Genomic DNA, 18,786 nt, shown 5'->3' on the forward strand with positions numbered 1-18,786 from the left:
CACTGCCCATATTGTCTTCTGAAACATGGCAAGAAGCATGTTTTCAGAACCATGCCACCTTCCTCAGCTGCCTTTAAAAATATATATTTTTATTATGTTCCACGCCTGATAGACACCCCCTCCCCGCTGCTGTTTTGTGTTTCCTAGTCCCTTTATAGGAGGATGATTCATTTTTCACTGCTACTATTTTCAATTTTGTGGGTTTACTGATGTCTTACTAAAAAAAAAAAAAAAAAAAAAAAGTACACTTTTCCTACCCCAAAGGTCTCATTAGCCTCCGCTGGCTGCTTTTTAGACAGCAGCTCAGTCTCTGTCCTCCAGCTGAATTTGTCCAACCCCTTCATCTTCTCATGTTTTATTTCGAGGTGTCACTGAAAAAAAACCCCATTAAATCCCAAAAAGGTCAGCTTCTCCTCGCTCTAATATCCCCGCAAGCCTCCCGCAGCCCCGGGGTTCCCGTTGGGATCCCGGTGCGGGGACGTGGCAGCCCCGGGGAGCGCCGGGGCCGGGGCCGGGCGGGCCGGGAGCTCCGCAGCCTCCCCCGGGACAGCTCCGCGCACCTTCCGCTCTCCAGCTCCTCGCACGCTCTGGCGAGACCTTCCTCTTGTCGATATTATTATTATTATTATTATTATTATTATTATTATTATTATTATTTTCATTTCTTTTCATTTCATTTCATTTCATTTCATTTCATTTCATTTCATTTCATTTCATCATTTTATCATTTTATTATATTATATTTTATTATTATTAATTGTTGTTATCTATTGTTATTATTTATTGTTATTATTATTTATCACTGATATTCAAATGGGTAATATCAGCCTGTTTGTCCCCGGCAGCAGCGTGTTTCAGAGCGATTATCTCATATCTTTCCTGCAGCAGTAAGCTATCCTTCAGCCCCGGGTCAGGCATTGATCTCTGTGCAATGTAACAAACGGCCGGGTTAATTTTCCCTCATTACCATTTCCATAGCTCAGGCTGCACACGCAGGACGGAGCCTCCAGCCGCAGCCGCTGTGTGCGGCTCAGGGCGGACACACAGCCGGACAGACGGACACGGGACATGTGTGCTGCCAGCCCCCCAAAACCCGCTCCGAGCACCCCGGCGGCTTTTCTCTCCCGTGTCACCTTGCCTGACCCCCCCCCCCCCCCCCGCTTTGTATGGATTTGGGGTTGTATTATTTTTTAAACGTTGTTCTGCTCGCTATAAATTAGAAAGATTTTTTTGTTGTTGTTGTTCACCCCGTTTACTTCTTAATCTTTTTTTTTTCTTTTTTTTTCCTTTTTTCTTTTTTTTTTTTTCCACCGAGTCTTTTCATTCACTGGTGCAAAAGAAAAGGGGGTTGGTCAACACCAAAATGGCAAAGTTCAGCTTGGAGAAAAAAAAAAAAAAAAGTAAAAAAAAAAAGAAAAAACCTCCAGCTACCTACAAAGAGGCTCAGGGCTTTGTAATGGCAGAAAGAAACAAAAATGAAAAGAAAATTGCAGTTGAGGCTAAAGTGTGAGAGTGTGTTTGTGTGTATGTATATCTGTGTGTATTTTTAAAGGTTTCTTTGAACTGCCTTTGTGCTGACTAGGCAAAGCTCCTTGCCAATGCTAGTCACGGTTTAAGGAACTTTGAGTTAACCTCTTATATCGAATGAATCTTTTCATTTGGAAACCAATAAATCTCAATCTCTAGCCACCTTTTGTAGAACAGGCTGGGGCTTACCAAGGCGAGGCTGAAGCTTATAATAAAGAAGAGATAAAGTTTGCCAAAGTTTGGGTTGTTTTTTTTTCCTTTTTTTTCTTTTCTTTTTTTTTTTTTTTTTACCTTCCCCTCCTTCTTCTTCCTCTTCTTCTCTTGTAAATAAAAGTTTTGGAGATGGCAGCATTTGGAAGCAATCCGGAGAAGGACTTGGATCTATGCATTGTTTCACAGTAAGCCTATTTACTTAAATAGAGTCTTCAGGGATTGAAACACGAAAATGATTTATAGTTTTCCAACAAGTCATTATTTTGGTCAGTTGTTGAGGGTGGGGTTGTGGAAAAGGAGGGGGGTCCATACAGTCTAATAATCAATGTGTGTCTATGGAAAGTGAAAAAGGAGGGGTGGGGAGGGGAGGGTTCTGTAGATAAGTAGGGTTAACACTATAAACATTGCAGACAATTGAGTTTTCCCATCTGAGCGGGAGTTGGGGAAAAAAGGGGTCTTCACATTTATCAGGCATGGGAGAGGGGGAGTGTGGGTGAACGGGAGAGAGAGGGAAAAATACATTTCTCAAGTCACTCCGGACTCACTCCTTTGGTTTCTGCCTTGCACTTTTGCATTTTGGGGATCATTTCTTTGAAGTACTTTGAAACCCAGCGTTTCATCTAATCGTTGGATGGGAGATGTGACCACGAGAATCAATGTTTTGATTTATTTTTTTCAGTATTTGTCTCCTGTCCAGTCTCCCTCGCTCGCTCGCCTGATTATTCCATATTTATACTTGTGTATACATTATGTACATATTATATATATAGTGCCCCCGTAGACATCTTTTAAAAAATCATTTGCAATTTCTCTTCCACGGAGGCGCAGTTCACTTCTCAACCCCTCTCTTTATCCTGTTTTGTTTCAAGACGCTGTCTTCTTGCCGTCTCCAAATTGTTCCCATCCAGGAGTTATTAATTACTCTTACAAGGCGGGAGATTCTTAACTAATAACAAAGTTGTAAATTACCACCTTCCCTCAAATATTTCTCATTTGTCAACCCTGATTGATTTGATTAATATTCCACCGGCTGAGATCATTTCAAGTTGCACTATATAATCAGCAGCACCAGGCTGCTCAGCAGAGCTTCTGCTTGTGGAGAAGGATTTTCTCCAGCCCTTGAGCTGAAGTGTATTTTGCACTTGCTCCAGAGGAGGTATAAACGTGGACCTATCGCTCAGAGGACTTTAAAGTGCAGAGGCTGAATACGGTGTCGGGAAATTAAATGAGAAAAGCGTATCTGTTTGGTTAAGGAAAAAAAAAAAAAGAAAAAAAAGGGGAAAAAAAAATCAGTAAAGCAAAAGAAACGAATGATAAACCCTGATAAGCTTGGAAGAAAAAGAAGACACAGGGCTCAGCCCTGCTTTCGGGGCTGGCTCAGCCCTCGCCTGAACTCTCCCACACTCTCCTCGCCGTGCATCCAGACTGTCATACCGCCTGGAATAAACACCCGGCACTTCGGGCTGTGCTTTGCTTGTGGCCTCGGACGCAGAGAAATAATACCACTAGCGCTTCAATTAACCCCCATCCCTTGAAGTGATAGACAATAAACTTGGCTTCAGCCCCTCTCGCTCCACCGCGAGTGGGACTGGGATTCTGCTTCGAGACCATCATATTGACTTAATTACGTGGCTGTAAATAACGGCCCAGAGATCATCTTTCTCTGCTTTTAAGGGAAAAAAAAAAAAAAAAAAAAAGGAAAAAGGTCATCTGGGTGAGCTTTCTGCCCAGTGCCAGAGCGGCACCTACGCGCACCGCCGCGCAGATGCGCAGCCCGCGCCTAAAGAGCAGGATATAGGAAATAAGGTGGAAATCGCTGAATAGAAGTGACCCCTGAGCCGGGGCAGCAGATCCCGCTGCTGTCCTTGCGACCCAGCGACAGCCGCTCCCTCCGCCAGCACTTCAGTTTTAATCTGAATTATATTAAGTGAAGTAGCGGGCTGGCCGTGGGGTTGAACCTGGCGGCTGCCTGGAAAAGCATCGATCGTGACTATCGCCTTTCTATCGCTGCTCACAGTGCACCTTGTCCGCGGCCGGGGACGTGGTGGGCTTTTTGCTTCTTTCCTTTTGCCCCCACCTCCCCCTCCCTTGTTGTTGTTGTTGTGGTGGTGGTGGTGGTTTTCGTGCGAGTGTAAATGTAAAAATGAGAGACACGAGTGAAATAACATTCCGCCCAGTCACCTGCAATTCAATATGCACACAAGAGACGCCGATGTATATGAGACGATTTTAATTATGATTAGAAGACACACTCTGAGCAAGAAAATAGATTTGGAGGGAGGGGAGGGGAGGGGGGGGGGGGAAAGGGGAGCTGGAGGAGCATTAATGAAATCTTTCCCCGCGATACTAAAAGAAACAAGTGGTTGATACAACGGAGGTGATTTGTCACCCAACTGCAAAGGGGGGTGGGCGATGGGATCTGAGCATCATTCCTTTCCTCCCCCCCCCCCCCCAATCTTTTGAAGCACATGATATGCCACGATGCCTCGCAGGCAGGGCTCGCACCACGCCTTTGCCGGAGCCCCCCTCCTTCCCCGCCGCCCCCCGCCGCCCCCCGGCTCACCGGCACGGAGCGGCCGCCAGCCCCGGCTCCGAGCAGCGCCGTGCTCAGGCCTGAAGGAGATTTTTTCATGTTTGTGCACATGAAACCTTTTGTCTCGGCCCGCGGATCGCCGGCCTTTCCGCAGACAGCCGCCAACAGTTCAGGGTCAGCGGCAATTTCCAGCCCCGGGGGGGACACAGGCAGAAGGTGACCCGGGCCGGTCCCCTCCCGGACGGTTGTCGCCTTGGGAGCCGGAGGGAGGCGGTGGAGGTGCGGGGCGCCAGGGGAGGGGACAGGACCTCTTCTCCCCCCGGCTGTGCCCTCCCAGCCCCGCCGCAGCCCCCGCCCGCCCCGCGCCGCCGCTGTGGAGAGCCGGCTATTTTTCTCAGGATGTGACTTCCAAGTGGCATAATCTGTGGGAGTGTGAATCTGTTCTCGTTATGTTTGTCCCCTTCGGTATTTCTACAGGCTCTTTTATTTTTTCCTTTCTTTCCTTTTTTTTTTTTTTTTTTTTCTTCCCTCATCTCTCTCTCTCTCTCTTTTTTTTTTTTTTCGGTATAAATTAACTCCGACTGAAACCACCAGATTGTTCCGAGGAGACTACCTCCCTAATGACTTCATCTCCAAAAGTTGACTGACACTCTAGCGAACTGCCAACACCTGTTTCCCAGCACCCAGACTCCAGAACCCACCAGACCTCGTAAATTTAGCTTCTCCCTTCTCTCCCCCCCACCCTCCCTTAATAGATGACGTGAATATCTGAAGGGAAGGGGGGAGGGGGAGATGGAAGTAGGTCACATTTGAAACTTTTTTATTTTTCATCTCTTCGGAGCGAAATGCGGAGATGAAAGGGCCGGACAGCTCCTGCCCTGCCCGTCCCGGCGGGGTGCCCGGGGCTGCTGGCACCGCGGGCTCGGGGTCGGGCTCCAGGGCTGGCAGCTGCCCGCGGGTCCTGCTTAGGCGGGGTTTAGGGGCAGAGCTCATGCCTGCCCGGCACATCTCAGGAGCTGGAACCATGACCCGAACCCTTTCCTCGCCTCTGCCTTTTCCCGTGGGTGCTGCAGCTCTCGGGCTCTTTGGTCCCACCTGGCCCCGCGGGTCCCTCCCCAGCGGGGGACAGGGATGGGACAGGGCAAAGAGTCACTCCGAGGAGAGGGACAGAGCGAGCGGCTGCCCCTGGGGGGAGGAGGAGTAGGACGGCGGCCAGCATCGCCCCGAAGCCTGCGGGAAGGATAGAGGTGGCCGGGACAGGGGAGGTGGCAGCTGTCCCCCCGCCAGGTTCCCGAGCTGTGTGGGCGCTGCCCGGCTCCTCGGGGCGCCCGTCGCTCCCTGCACGTGTTGCAGAGGTTCATTCTCAGGAGAAAAATTTTTTTAAACATAAAAAAAAAAATAAAAAAAGAAAGAAGGGAAGAAATTCAAAAGAAAACTATCTTATCAAATGGGGAAAATTTTTTCCAGCTGCAGCCTTGCTGGAGAGGCTGCGGGGAACGAGGACCACGAGGCCGGGAACGGGCATCCCGAGCCCCGAACCCCACCTCTCCCTGCTCACCGTGCAGGGGGGCTCTGCGCCCTTCTCGAGTCCCATCCCTCCCCCCAAAGCTCCCACCCTGCCCCGGAGAGCCTTTGCGACCGGGCCTAGAGCCCAGCACGGGAGGAGGGCGAGGAAAGCCCCGCAGCGCCGGGTGGCATCTCGGCAGGGTGCTCCTTAATCTCCACATCTTCTCCTTCCCACCCCTCTCCTCATCTCCCCAGGCACCTGCCCGCCCCGAGAGGAGCCGCTCCGCACCCGGAGCAGCCGGGACAGAGATTTTACATATCCCGGCCAGAGGGGAGAGATTTTGGGGGGCAGTGGTGGGGTAACTTTGAAGCGGTGCTCACCCCGAGCGGAAATCCCCAGCCCTTGGAGCATCCCGCCCCCCACGCGGATACAAAGTTGGAAGTTGTCTTCTCTTGAAAAGAACCTCCTGAAATTAATAGGCTGCAAACATAATTAATAGGTGGAATATGCAAAACGTTTGCGGTGTTTAAAAGGCTTATGGCAGGTCCGCGTGTCTGTGCGAGATACTGAAATGTCACAAGGGCTGGTTATTAATGGGCAGGTTTTACGTAGTTTAAGAAGAAGGGGAAAAAAAAAAAAAAGAAACCAGGTTTTCTCTTTCTCACTTCTCGCTCTCCCTCTCTCTAATCCAGGAATCATTAGCAACCCCCTCTGGCTACATGTTTTGCATCAGTGAAACATTATGACATAGTTGTAATACAAACTCCGCTGACTTGCTCTGCATCTTGTGGTAGGAAGTGCAATAGCAATAAAAGCATTAAAAAAAAAAAAAAAAGACTCCGGGCATTAAGTTGTCTACCTGAAACACTCTTTCCTAAAAAAAACACCCAAAAAACCCCAAAAACAAAACACCCAAAAAACCCCAACCAACCAAAAAAAAAAACAAAAAACAAAAAACAAAACAAAACAAAAAAAACCCAAACCAACAAAAAACCAACCAAACCCAAACAAATAAAACCACCAAAAAAATCCCAACCAAACTAAAAAAAGGTAGTGTTAGGACGGGCAATTTCTCAGTCTGGGGGATCCACTGTCCGCACTGGACAGGGGGGATTTCTTCCCTATCTTTTCACCCTCCTGTTTTGTTGGTGTATTTTTTCTCCTTTTCCGTAATTCTGAGCGTTTTTCATATTTTCTGAGTGTTGCTGCATCCCCCGCACTGTCTCTTTGCATCCCTGGGCTCTTAACAAACCCCGACCGGGGACATTATCTCCCCGCGATATTAATTGTCAAAAGCAGCCTTTGCTCAATTATCTCTCTTCCACCTGTCGCAGCTGTTGGGTTATATTGTTCCCGCTTGAAATTCTCGCCGGAATTAAAAAATAGAGCGATTTTCCCTCTTCTTTCCTGCTTTCTTTGAAAGAATCCAATTGTGCTGGGGCCGGCCGGGGGCCCGCCGCCCCGCACCTCTCTATTTTCTCCATTACTCATTAACTAATATTCGCTACTTTCTGGTAAAGTCAAATGGCTCTTAATAGCTCTTTACATTATCGGAATAACATGTGGATGCTCTTGATCAGTGCTTAATAGCACGTTTCATGCTAAACAACTGCCGTGTGTGCTGCTGGGCAGGAGTTCTGTGCACACGGGAGGGCGAAGAGGAGCCGGGGCATGTCCGCCCTCCGCTGTCACCCAAAGCCACCAAAAGCTTGGGAGAAGGGGACTCTCCTTTCCTTCCTGCCTGTGCCGCCGCTCCCTTCTCAAAAAGGATCCCCCCAAAATCCTCCTCCCCGCGCACCACCTGCCCGCGAGCCGGCCCGCGGAGAGATCCGCGGGGTGCTTTGAAATGCGCATGTGACATTGTCCCTATTCTGAGCCTGCAGGGGCCTTCCTCTTTCTTATTTTTTATTTCCTTTTTCTTTTTCATAATTTCCCAAATGGGTCCTCCAAGTGCTGAAACTATTTCGAGACTTTACGTTTTCATCATCTTCTTTACATTGCATTATTCACTGCTTCCTATTCCATTATTATCATGATTATTCCCTTAAGCGACGTGGGAATTTCAAACTATATCAGCTAATTCTGGCGTTTGGGGGTTTTACCATTTAATTTATTTTTTTTTCCTGGGGAAAACAAACAGATTAAAAAATGTTAAATTATCTTGAGAAATAGAAGTTGTACGTGGTCCATAAGGAAATTACTCTGCCTTCTAAGTATCATTTTGATTCAAACAAAGTAGTTAATAGTAGTTAATAGTAGTTAATAATTTTTTTTTTTTTTTTGGTGCAAAAATTGCTGCCTGAGTACTCGGGCCATAGCGGGCAGAAAGATTTTGCTGTTTTTAACAGAATGTCCAATCCTATCACAGTAGTTTGCGCTCCGAGCTCAATCTCCTTGCGAGGTCAGGCACCACCGCGCAGAGAGAAAAAAGAAAAAAGAAAAAAAAAGAAAAAAAAAAGAAAAATGTTGCCGAGAAAGCGAGAAAACTCTTTCTGTTCTTTTTGCGGCTTGGCCGCGGGAGTTCCGCGGGGGCGGTGCCGCCGGTGCTGTCCCGGAGCTGTCCCGGTGCTGTCCCGGGCTAGTCCCGGTGCTGTCCCGGTGCTGTCCCGGGCTAGTCCCGGAGCTGTCCCGGTGCTGTCCCGGTGCTGTCCCGGGCTAGTCCCGGTGCTGTCCCGGTGCTTGTCCCGGTGCTTGTCCCGGGCTTGTCCCGGGCTTGTCCCGGTGCTGTCCCGGGCTTGTCCCGGGCTTGTCCCGGTGCTTGTCCCGGTGCTGTACCGATGCTTGTCCCGGTGCTGTCCCGGGCTTGTCCCGGTGCTGTCCCGGTGCTGTCCCGGTGCTGTCCCGGGCTTGTCCCGGGCTTGTCCCGGTGCTGTCCCGGGCTTGTCCCGGGCTTGTCCCGGTGCTTGTCCCGGTGCTGTCCCGGGCTTGTCCCGGTGCTATCCCGGTGCTGTCCCGGGCTTGTCCCGGGCTTGTCCCGGTGCTGTCCCGGTGCTTGTCCCGGGCTTGTCCCGGTGCTGTCCTGGTGCTGTCCCGGGCTTGTCCCGGTGCTGTCCCGGTGCTGTCCCGGTGCTGTCCCGGGCTTGTCCCGGTGCCGGCCCCGCTGCGCGGCCCCGCAGGTGCGCGGGCTCTGCGCGCCTGCAGTAGCGCCCAGCGCAGCGAGGTGGCGCTCGGGAGCGCGGCGGGAGGCGGCGCGGGGGGACGCGGACGCTCCGCGGGCGCGCAGCGGGGTCACCCAGCCAAAATATTGCACCCTCTTAACCTATAATATCTATTTTTTTATTAAAATCCAGCCCGCCCTGTGGCGGCTCGCCGCGGGCTGACCCCACCGAGAGTCCCCTTGCAGTGCTCTGCAGCACGCACCTTCCGCACCCGTGCTCTCCGCACGCCCCCGCGGGCATCCCTGCGCGGCCGCGGAGCGGGGTCCGGCTGTGCCGGCGCCTCTGCTCCGTTTTTAGGGTGGTCAGTCGTACTTTAGCACTGACGCGCCCGGCGTTAAGAGAGAGCAAAGGTGGGGAGCAACCTGTGTGCTTTGTTTAGAATAATTCCCCCTCTCCCCCAGCTCTGCCCCCTGGGAGCGTCTCTGGCGCGGATTTATTAATAAACGCAGGTTATTGGCAATAGTTTTCTAGAGCCAAACACGCTGCGGGAACCTGGAGGCGCAGGGAGAAGAACTCCCACAAAGGTGAATTCCCAGCATGGGCAGCAAACACGGAGCCGCCAGTTTTTATGTGGCCAGGGAAACTCCTGAGAGCTTTGACGCGTGCTGTCATTGAGGAGTGCATTTCTCTGATTTAGATTTCTCTTTTTGTTTACTCTTTTAAGGCTCTAAAAAACGTGAATTTTTTTTTCCTTTATGAGTCTATCCTTTCCCTACGATACCTGCAACCTTCTCAGAGATGATCGCTTGTCGCTTTTAAAGAAATGTCTTAATAGTGTGTGAAAATTACTCAGTGAGCTAAAAGGATCCGAGATACCTTTCCTTTAATGTTTTTTTTTTTAATATGATGATGATTACTATTATTATTTCCCCCTAAGCCACCCCCCCCCCCCCCCCCATATATTAAACAGCCGCGCTAGGAGTGTGAGGAAGAAATGGACACGAGAGAATCATTTACGGCGAACCCAGTGCTGACTCCCACATCTCTGTGCGTGGGCACATGTGTGATCATACATGATGCTTCCTCCGTGTGAGTGCAGCATCTCTGTCCTGCTCTTCCTCAGTCCCCACTTCCTTGCCTTCCCCGTAACTTTCGGAGGCTGGTGGGTTGATGTTGATTTTATTATTGTTTTTAATCTCGGCGTTAAGCACGCAGGTTCCCCATGCAGGTCAGGTCATTAGGAATGTTAACGTCGAGACAAAGAATTATAAACACGATCTCCAAGTCTCTCTCAATTCATTTCTTCAACCGTTTATTCGGTTTAAGTGATGAAAAGTGACAGTTCTGAAATAGACAGCTTTTAAAAGTAATGAAGTCAGATGACGCTTTAACCTGTCGATTGCTATAAATCAACTTTGAAAAAGATGAATGAACAATATTATTTGCTGGCTTAACTAGGAGTTAATACAGTGTCGCAGTAGGAGCTGCGGGAGCGCAGCGGCGTTGGGTGCTGCCGCCTTCCCCGAGCCTCACCCGCCGCCAAAAATAACAATGTTAAAGCAGCGAAACATTCCTCCTTGTGCGGAAACCAGTGTCATTGTCACCGCTTTTATTATGGACCCTCGAAGGGAAAAAGGGGTATTTAAACGATCCCCAACATCCAGCTGGGAAAGGGAGGCATCGGCTATTTTCTTTTTTTTTTTTTTTCTTTTTTTTCCTTGTCATTTTTAGAGGCCTTTGGAGCAGAAGTCTCGCCGCGTTACTTGCATTTAAGGCCAAACTGATCCTTGTACCGAACCCACAACCTCCACCAGGAAGGTTTTCAAAATAAATATGGGCCGTTTCCTCCCCTTTACCTGATTCGTTTACTACCTGCATGCTTGTAGGCATAGCGTGGAAAAAATATAAAAAGGGAAATAAATGAAAAAAAGAAATTCAGGAGAGGAAAAGGTCGATTCTTTTCGGGGGGAAAAAGATAATTTTCGTGGGCTAAACAAATGCAAGCGTGAGGGAGATATCGCCTGTTCCTCCCGTTCCTTCCTGGCCTCGCGTGAAACCCGAAAAGTATTGCAAAGGAAGGAATTGACGCTGCTTTCTAATGAATTATTAGCGATAAATCAATGACTGGTTTGATGTGCGGAGGGTTCGCTCCCGCAGGCTCTCCTTGCGCCCTTCCCAAATCGCTCCGGGCTGCAGCCCCAGGACGGGGTGAGGAGGCTCTGGGGAAATACAAATACCTCCCGGGGGTTTATCAACTTCTTCTAGTTTGCAAAACGGTTTTAAAATAAGTTGTAAATAGAAAAACAAACGACGAGAACTCTGCTTGGGATTCAGGGCCGGGATGGATTTTTTCATTGCCTTTTTTCCCCCCCCTTTTTTCTTTCCCGAAGACAATGTAAATCAAAGCGCTGCTCTTCCTTTCCCAGTACTGCTGACTGTCCTTGTTTTTTTCTAGTCCTGGGTTGTTTTTTTCCCCCCGAGGTGGCGAGGGGCAGAGGTGCGCGCCCCAGCGCGGCGCTCCGCGGGCGGCTGCGCGCGGTGCTCGCGGCCCCACCTCGGCACCAGCGGCCACGAGCGCGGCCACGGGCTGGGAACTGGGGGTGAGGGGTGTCTGAGATGTTACCCGGGCTTATTTCTGTAAAGCGTTATCGATTTTAGGCAAGTCTTGGCGCCCTCGCCCCCCCGGGAAATGTCAGAGCAGAGAAGTTGAGAGAGAAGTTTCTCTGCTGCTTTAAAGGTGACCTTTGGGAAAGTTTCCGCACTTTCTCTTTCACCGCTCAAGGACTTTATTTGAAGTTCCTTGTCTGACTACACTCTCTCCGAAGCTGAAGCTGTCTCTTACATTGCACTTCTCAAGTCTTTATCCTTGAAAAACATGGAGACGCAGATACATTTTTCTTCCTTTTTACATATTTTTTTTTTTTTTATTTCCCTAAGAAAAACAACAGATCCTCCGCAGGGACCCCTTTCCCTCGGGGAAAAAAAAATAGCCTCTCTCTTTAGAGAAGAGCTCGGGAGGAAGGCAAATGACTTCTCTACCTGTTGCAGATGCAGCTTGCCCCAGTGACTCCCCGTGCCCCCAGTTTGGAAGAGCAGCTGGTGGCCGCGGGGAGGGCTGGGTCCGGCGGGAGCGGTTCCGCGCTTGGCAGGGGGGTCCGTGGGTGCCTCAGTGTCCCCTGCCTGTCCCACAGCCCAACCCAGTGTCCCCCACCCCGCCGCTCTGGGGAGACGCGATTCCCTCGCCCGACACCCCGCGTGGATTTCCAGGAGCTCCAGGGAGGTTTCCCCGAGGTTTATTCGCGCGGAGGATGCGGAGGCAGCGGCAGGAGAAGATTTATTTTTACGGTAGGAGTTTGTGGGGCGAGCTGGGCCCAGTTCCTCTCGCAGCCCTCGGGCCACCGGCCCGGAGCTGGCCTCGCCTCGGGCGAGCGAATCCCCGGCCCGAGCAGCCCCGAGGTGCCGGCATCGGGAAAAAGGCCACGGAAAGAAACTTTCCCCTCTCTGATTGTGTTACCTTTGGCTGAACGTGTAATGAAAATCCTCGGAAAATGTTACACAACACGAGGATACCCTTTTGGAGAGAAGCGTCCAGAAAAGCCTGGCCGCTTCCCTGGGGGCGAGGGACGATGCCGGGGGCGCCGTTATCTGCCGGGAAGCACAAGCGCATCCTCAGCGATCCCGCCGCGCTTCCCCCCTTCCCGGGCCACCGAAACCTGAGCCCGAGAAGAATATAACCCGTCTGCGGCCGCAGCCACGGCTCTCACCCTTCCAGTGTTACAAAAAGCATTTCAATTAATCAGGGCGCTCCCCACGGCTGCTAATGAGGCGGGGAGGGAAGGGAGGGCCGGCCGGGAGGAGCCCGCGGGCGCAGCCCCGGCCCGGGCCGAGCGCTGGGGAGGGACCGGGGCCGCTCGCTGGGGTTGTGCGGCCGCTGCGGCTGCAGAGGGATGGATGGGGAGGATGGGGATGGGGCTCGGCGGCACACGGGGACACGCCACTGCCACCCAGCTGTCCCGGGCACCGCGGGATTAGAGAGGGCACCGCAGCCAGGGAGCTGCATCCCCTTCGTGCCCCCTACCTCCCTCCGTACACCTCCGCTAAGAACTGAAGGGTGGGTTGATGATGTTTTTTAAAAATTCCATTTCATATTATTTTAATTGCCCAGATCTCGCGATAAGGCAAACCTGGCGAGAGCTGGCTTCCTCCCCCCCATCCCCGCCCCCCTCCAGCAAAGTTACGATGGAAAAAGCGGAATAAATCAGTCTCCGCACCTCTTCTCCGCCCGCTACAGGGCAGATTTCTTGCCCGGCGCGGGGGCAAGTGAGGAGGGGCTCATCCCTAAAGCTGCAGTGAAAAGCTCCGGCTCGGGGACAGGAGATGCTGGAGAAAGGCGAACATCCCCCAGGAGGAGACCCCCTTCTCCCAAAGTCCCGAACTGGATCTTGCAATGTTTGCAATCCACCCCCCCCACCCACCACTTCACCACTCCTCGCAGGAGCCGGTTCTATTCCCAGCCAGCCGGGCTTCACGCTCGGGGACACACCTATTATTATTATTATTATTATTATTATTATTATTATTATTATTATTATTATTATTATTCCTCCCTGCTGCTGCCAGGCGCCACAAAGCTGTGGGGTTTGGGCTGATTTTTTTTTTTTTTTGGCAAAAGGAGGGGCTTCAGGGCGAGGCTTCAGGGGCTCAGGTGAAGCGCGGAGCCGGGCCCGGGGCCGCAGCCGCGCTCCGCCCGCAGCTGCCGCCGCTCCCCCGCCCCGCAGCGCCGGTGGCTCCGCGCTGCGCAGGGTGGGTGGGAAGCGGGGCAGGGGAGGGGGTGTAGGGAGGGAGGAAGGGAGGGAGGGCTTGGAAAACCGTCCAATTTTCCTGTGAAAGAAAAGAAAATAATCAAGGGGGAGAGGGACTGTGGTGAATTGGTGTGAAGGAAGTGGGATTATTGCCTTAATTTTGGACATTGATAAGGGAATGAGGTAAAAACAAAACTCGCTTCATTATATACAACAAAATGTAATTTATACCCAGGGATGCCTGTCCACTGAGATTTACATCATTTGCTGATAGCGATCACACTTATTACTTTTCTTCAAAGACTCTTTTTCCCCCCTTAAAAAAAAAAAAAAAAAAAAAGAGGGCATTTGTGCTAAATTGCCCAATGCTAGTGTGATAACTGTCAAAAGTTTGACATCAAAGGGAACTAATATTATTCAGTTACCAGAGGAGCTGTCTGTCCAAATAAGAATATCTTAATTACTGAATCACAACGGTAGAAAAGGGAACAGATCTGAAAAGGAGAGGGGCTGGCGGGGGGGGGGGGGGAAGGGGGGGCGGGCGGGGTGGGGGGGGAGCTTTCAGTCTGTTCCTTTTTGATGAACCATCTATATTAGGCCACTGTGCGATTCTTAATCATGTTTAGTGGTTTATACCCTTTCTCTCTCCCCACCGGTCCTCTGAACTTTATAACTATATGTAAACACGTTGTCAGTTTGAAAATAATCTTCTCTGGGTTCTTGTTAGAAGAAATTTCAATCTTCTTCAGTTCTAGATTAGGCAGTCTAGTTTTCTCTATCAGTGAATGGACTGGGTTTCTTGGACAATAATGTGCCAATTGTTGATGGTTTGTGACCCATAAAATGTGAGGGTGACTATTCTGGCTTTGGTATGTAATTATGCAAAACACTTTCTATAAAGGCTTGCCATCTGATCTAATGACAGTCCCTGCGGTCTATTTCAAAAAGGGAGGGTCTCTATACACAGCTCCTGAGAGAAAGAAAAGTAACATTTTGTTTTAATACAAGTTTTATGGGAAAAATGGATAAACACAGAAACAGCTGAACGCATAGGCAAAGCGTTTTCGGGGCAAACTAAACCAAGGAGGAGATATTTCCACAAGTTCAGCTGAGCAACACCACAGCTCTACAGCATCGGGGTAGGGACAAATGATGTGAAATCCCCATAGGGGAAAAAAAAAATTATCTTCAACTCCTAAGCACCTTGGAAGAGATGGGAGGTCGCCGGGGAGGAGGTGGACGCCGGGGATCCCGCTCCAGCCTCCCACCTCTGCGGGCTTGTGCCATCCCACAAGAATCATTTCTTTCCCCCCTTTTTTGGCTGCGGAGTAAGGCGGGGTTCTACCTTAGCAAGCGTGTGAAAATGAGCTGGGCACTTGGGGTGACACCTCCCATGCTATTCAATGTTCCACCTGAGGCATTAACGCCAACAATAGAAAATGTAATAAAAATAACCAGGATCGGCATCACCAGCTCCACCTCCCTCTCCAAAGAGCCTGGACAACAGAGGGTTCTTTAAACAGGTGGACAGCAGGGTAGGATGAGGCATAAAGAAAAAGGGGAAAGTTAGAGATGTTTGGGGGTGCTTTGTTATATTATTTGTATTTTTCCCATTCCTCCTCCGGCCCCCCTTTTCTGCTTTCCTGAAAGGAGGGACGCTAAAGGGCTTCGGCTGCTTTGGTTGCTATCAAATGACATTGCTGCTACGTCACGGGACAAAACATAAACACTGCTGCCAATTTAAACTGATGTATAAAGATTAATGGGAGATGAAGCATACTAACAACCTGGATTATAATGGCAGGAATAGTTATTATTTCTCCAGAGCACATCCATATATACAGAGAGCCATAGGGAGCGCACACTCATGGCTGGAATTTTATCTCTCCACGTAGGCATGATGTGTGTCCACTGTGACATGTTTAATTCCCCCGTGGACTAAACTAATACGAAAAAAGGAAAAAAAAAAGTAAGCAAGAAAGGCTGATTAAAAGGGAGAATCAACAAAATATCAACACGCCACAGAGAGGAAGGAGGAATAGATAATTAGAAGCAAAAAGGAGCAGGTAATTATGATCTGAAATTAAACATGATGTTTAAGACGTCTCCTTTGTACTGCAGTGAAGATTTCAGATTCATACACATAATAAACACTCAGGTTGTCATCTGGAGGTGCAAATCTGAAAGATATTCCAACAAATGAAGTGCTGGCAGAGAGAGGTATAAAGAGATCTCCGCCTGTCAGGGGTCAGACAGCCTGAGATTGCTTCTAGAGATCTTTTGAAAATTTCACACGATTGAAGGCTTAGGGGCTTTGCTGTGTTCGCATTTCAAACTCAGATCAGCGGGATCACAATCAAAAATAGAGGTCTGGAAAATTTTGATGCAAAGATGGCCACAGGCTCCACTGATTTTTTTTTCCCCCTTCTTCTTCTTCTTCTCCCAGACAGACACTCTGACATGACTATGATCCCGGGGATGACAGAGTTGTCAGAAAAGAAAGGGAAAATAGCATCTTGTCTTGTAACTTCCTATCAGTCAAAAGGAATTTAGGATCCTCTTTCCAATAAAAGAGAGGGAGAAAGAGCAAGAGGGGGAGCGGGGGAAGACGAGGCTTTCTTACCAAGCAAAGAAAAGTGAAGAGAGTTGTGTGTTTCATAATTAATATTCCACACCTAAACGTTTCTGATCTCTTCCCTTTACAGTGCTCCCACCCCATCACCTTCTTCTTCTCTACAATTTCAATTTTAGATCAATCTAGGTCCTCTGAAACAGTGTGCACGAGTGATAAAATACTAGCTACATGTATATTCGTGTCTAATACTGTATCATTCATCCTATATTCTTCCACGAGAGATATTTTTTACTCGAACTTGATGTAACATGATTTTTGCTACAAACATCTCGTACCCTAATTGTTTTATTAAAACATTAAATCGTTCTAATAAAATATGTTTAAAGTCTGAAAAAAAAAAGCCATAAAAACGGGAGGGAATAGAAAATTTAGAAGTGTCCTAAGAGCCGAAGAACAGCAAAAGAAGGATTAAAGCAACGGGAATTGAGTTAAAACATATATTCAGTATATTCTATTTATAGCTCTTTCGGCAAGGTCAGGTGCAATAGGAAGTGTTTTATCATCTCAGCTATTTCAAATTAATTGCTATTGATTTGTTGACCAGGAGGAAGAGTAGTTAGCTCAGGTCTAATTATTGTGGTTTCTAAAAGAAATGATGCGGGTAACTTTGCAAAGGAAACGAGCTGGGTTTGGAAACCGGACCCTGCCGGGATGCTCTTTCCTAATTAGCTCCGAGGCGAGAGCTTGGGACCTCGAGCAGCCCCAAAGTTTCCCTCTCTGCGTTTTACTCCTGGGTGCTCTGAAAATCAAGTCCTAAGAATTAGTAAAAAATTCCCGATACTGCACGTCCTGCATGGATTTTTGTGGGATTGATATTTTAAAATCAATTTCTGTGGTGCCGTGTGTGTTTCTTCAGGTAAAGAGAGCACAGGGAAGCAGCAAAAATGTGCTTTTGGTAATTGACCATTTACATATATAGATGCATATTTTTTCTCCTTTATGAGGAAAAAAATATTTACAAGAAAGATGAATATTTTTTTGTCTTTGGAAAGGGTGAAAAAGGATTCGAACTCCACTGAGTAACCGAAATTTCACAATCTCTTCAGAAATAAAACATAACTGCCCGTGTCACGCTGGGAAGCAGAAAATAACCTCTGCAAAATGCCCCAAATGATGGTATTTACATTGTTAAAGTTATGACAAGAAAGTCTGTATTTGAAACCGCCAAAGTTTCCCGTTCCCCCGCTCCTCCCCAAATGTGACAGTGGTAACTCTGGCAAGTGACATCTCAATAATGAACAAAACATCTTTTTTTTTTCTTTTTTTTTTTTTCCTTTTCCTAACATTGACATCTGAAGCATCCAGTTAATTAACAAATAACCCCCTCATTTTTCGTGGACCTCACTTTTTCTAAATGAAGGATGAGAACTTTAAGATGAAGAATTAACAACGAACTTGAGGGTGTGAAAACAATTCCAAAAAACTTTTGAGGGATGCGCTTGGGGTGTATTTTCCTCTGCTGGGAATATATCAGGGTTATGTCACAAAAATAAACCTAAGCGGTAGTGGAACAAATTTTCTGGAGATAATAAACAAGGCTAAAAAATTTAAAATAAAATAATTCGAATATGTAGAAATGGGTTGCGTCAAAGGATTGTTAGAAATGTCTTTTTGGGGAGCTTTTGTTTTTTCTCCCTAGAAAAGAAAAAGCAGAATTAGGAGGATTCGGGTTTTTGTGCCCCTCTGTACCTGGATGGTGATGTGTTTGCAATCCAGACTTTCGGGTGCAACTTTAGAAATAAGGAAATAAAGACAGAAAATCGGAGAAACAGATTTAGAAAGACGCAAGATTAAAAGCATTCTACAGAGAGCGGGGAGAAATAGAAATAAACCAATTTTTAAGAACCATTTCCCTGCTTGGGGGGAAAAAAAATCCGAGAATTTTTCCACATGTACAACGTAAATTCCAGCTCTGCCGAATTTCCCGCTTTCAGCTGAATAAACTGTATTCGCGGAGAAAAAAAAAAAAAAAGCTGAAAAAATTATGGAAGTCTTAACTTTGCCATCGAAGTGCCCTGTAAATCAGCACGTTTGTGCTCGCATCGCGTGGGTATTTTTTAATCTCTGCAAAGGTCCCGTCCCGCTGCGGGGAGTTCGTACCTGGGCAGAGGGGAGGGAGGGGAGAAAAAGCCCAAAACGAACTTGGCAGGAGGAAATCGTTGCCATTCTGGCCAAGGACGTGGGGCAGGAGTTTAACTCTCAAACTTTTACTCGGGAAGAGTGGAAAAATTGAACTATTAACGAGGCGGCTTGCGGGGAGGGCGGTGGGCGCAGGATTGAAGCGGTGATGCCTCCTCCTGCGGGCTGAGGGAGAGGAGGGGGGAATTTGTATTCCTTTCACCCTAGAGATGGACAAGATTGTCCTGACAACTGCAAAACGCGGGGGTTCGGACCTTTGTTCCGGGCTGCCGGTTGCGATTTGGAGGTGGCGATTTGTGTTTTCTCCCTTTTTAAAGAAAAACAGGACGATC

At 48.6% G+C, this 18,786-nt stretch overlaps 1 long non-coding RNA gene across 1 annotated transcript in view; it reads left to right on the plus strand.

Annotated features, from left to right (window-relative positions):
- Positions 1-701: 701 nt before the first annotated feature.
- The window catches only part of LOC116183995 (uncharacterized), a 34,586-nt gene continuing 16,501 nt past the window's right edge, over positions 702-18,786 (plus strand). Inside the window, exon 1 of the long non-coding RNA XR_004148713.3 lies at positions 702-1,925. This is a non-coding gene — a long non-coding RNA (uncharacterized LOC116183995). The remainder of the gene's footprint in view (positions 1,926-18,786) is intronic.

Source organism: Lonchura striata, chromosome 10 (assembly GCF_050655825.1).
Source record: "Lonchura striata isolate lonStrDom1 chromosome 10, ASM5065582v1, whole genome shotgun sequence".
NCBI lineage: Eukaryota > Metazoa > Chordata > Aves > Passeriformes > Estrildidae > Lonchura > Lonchura striata.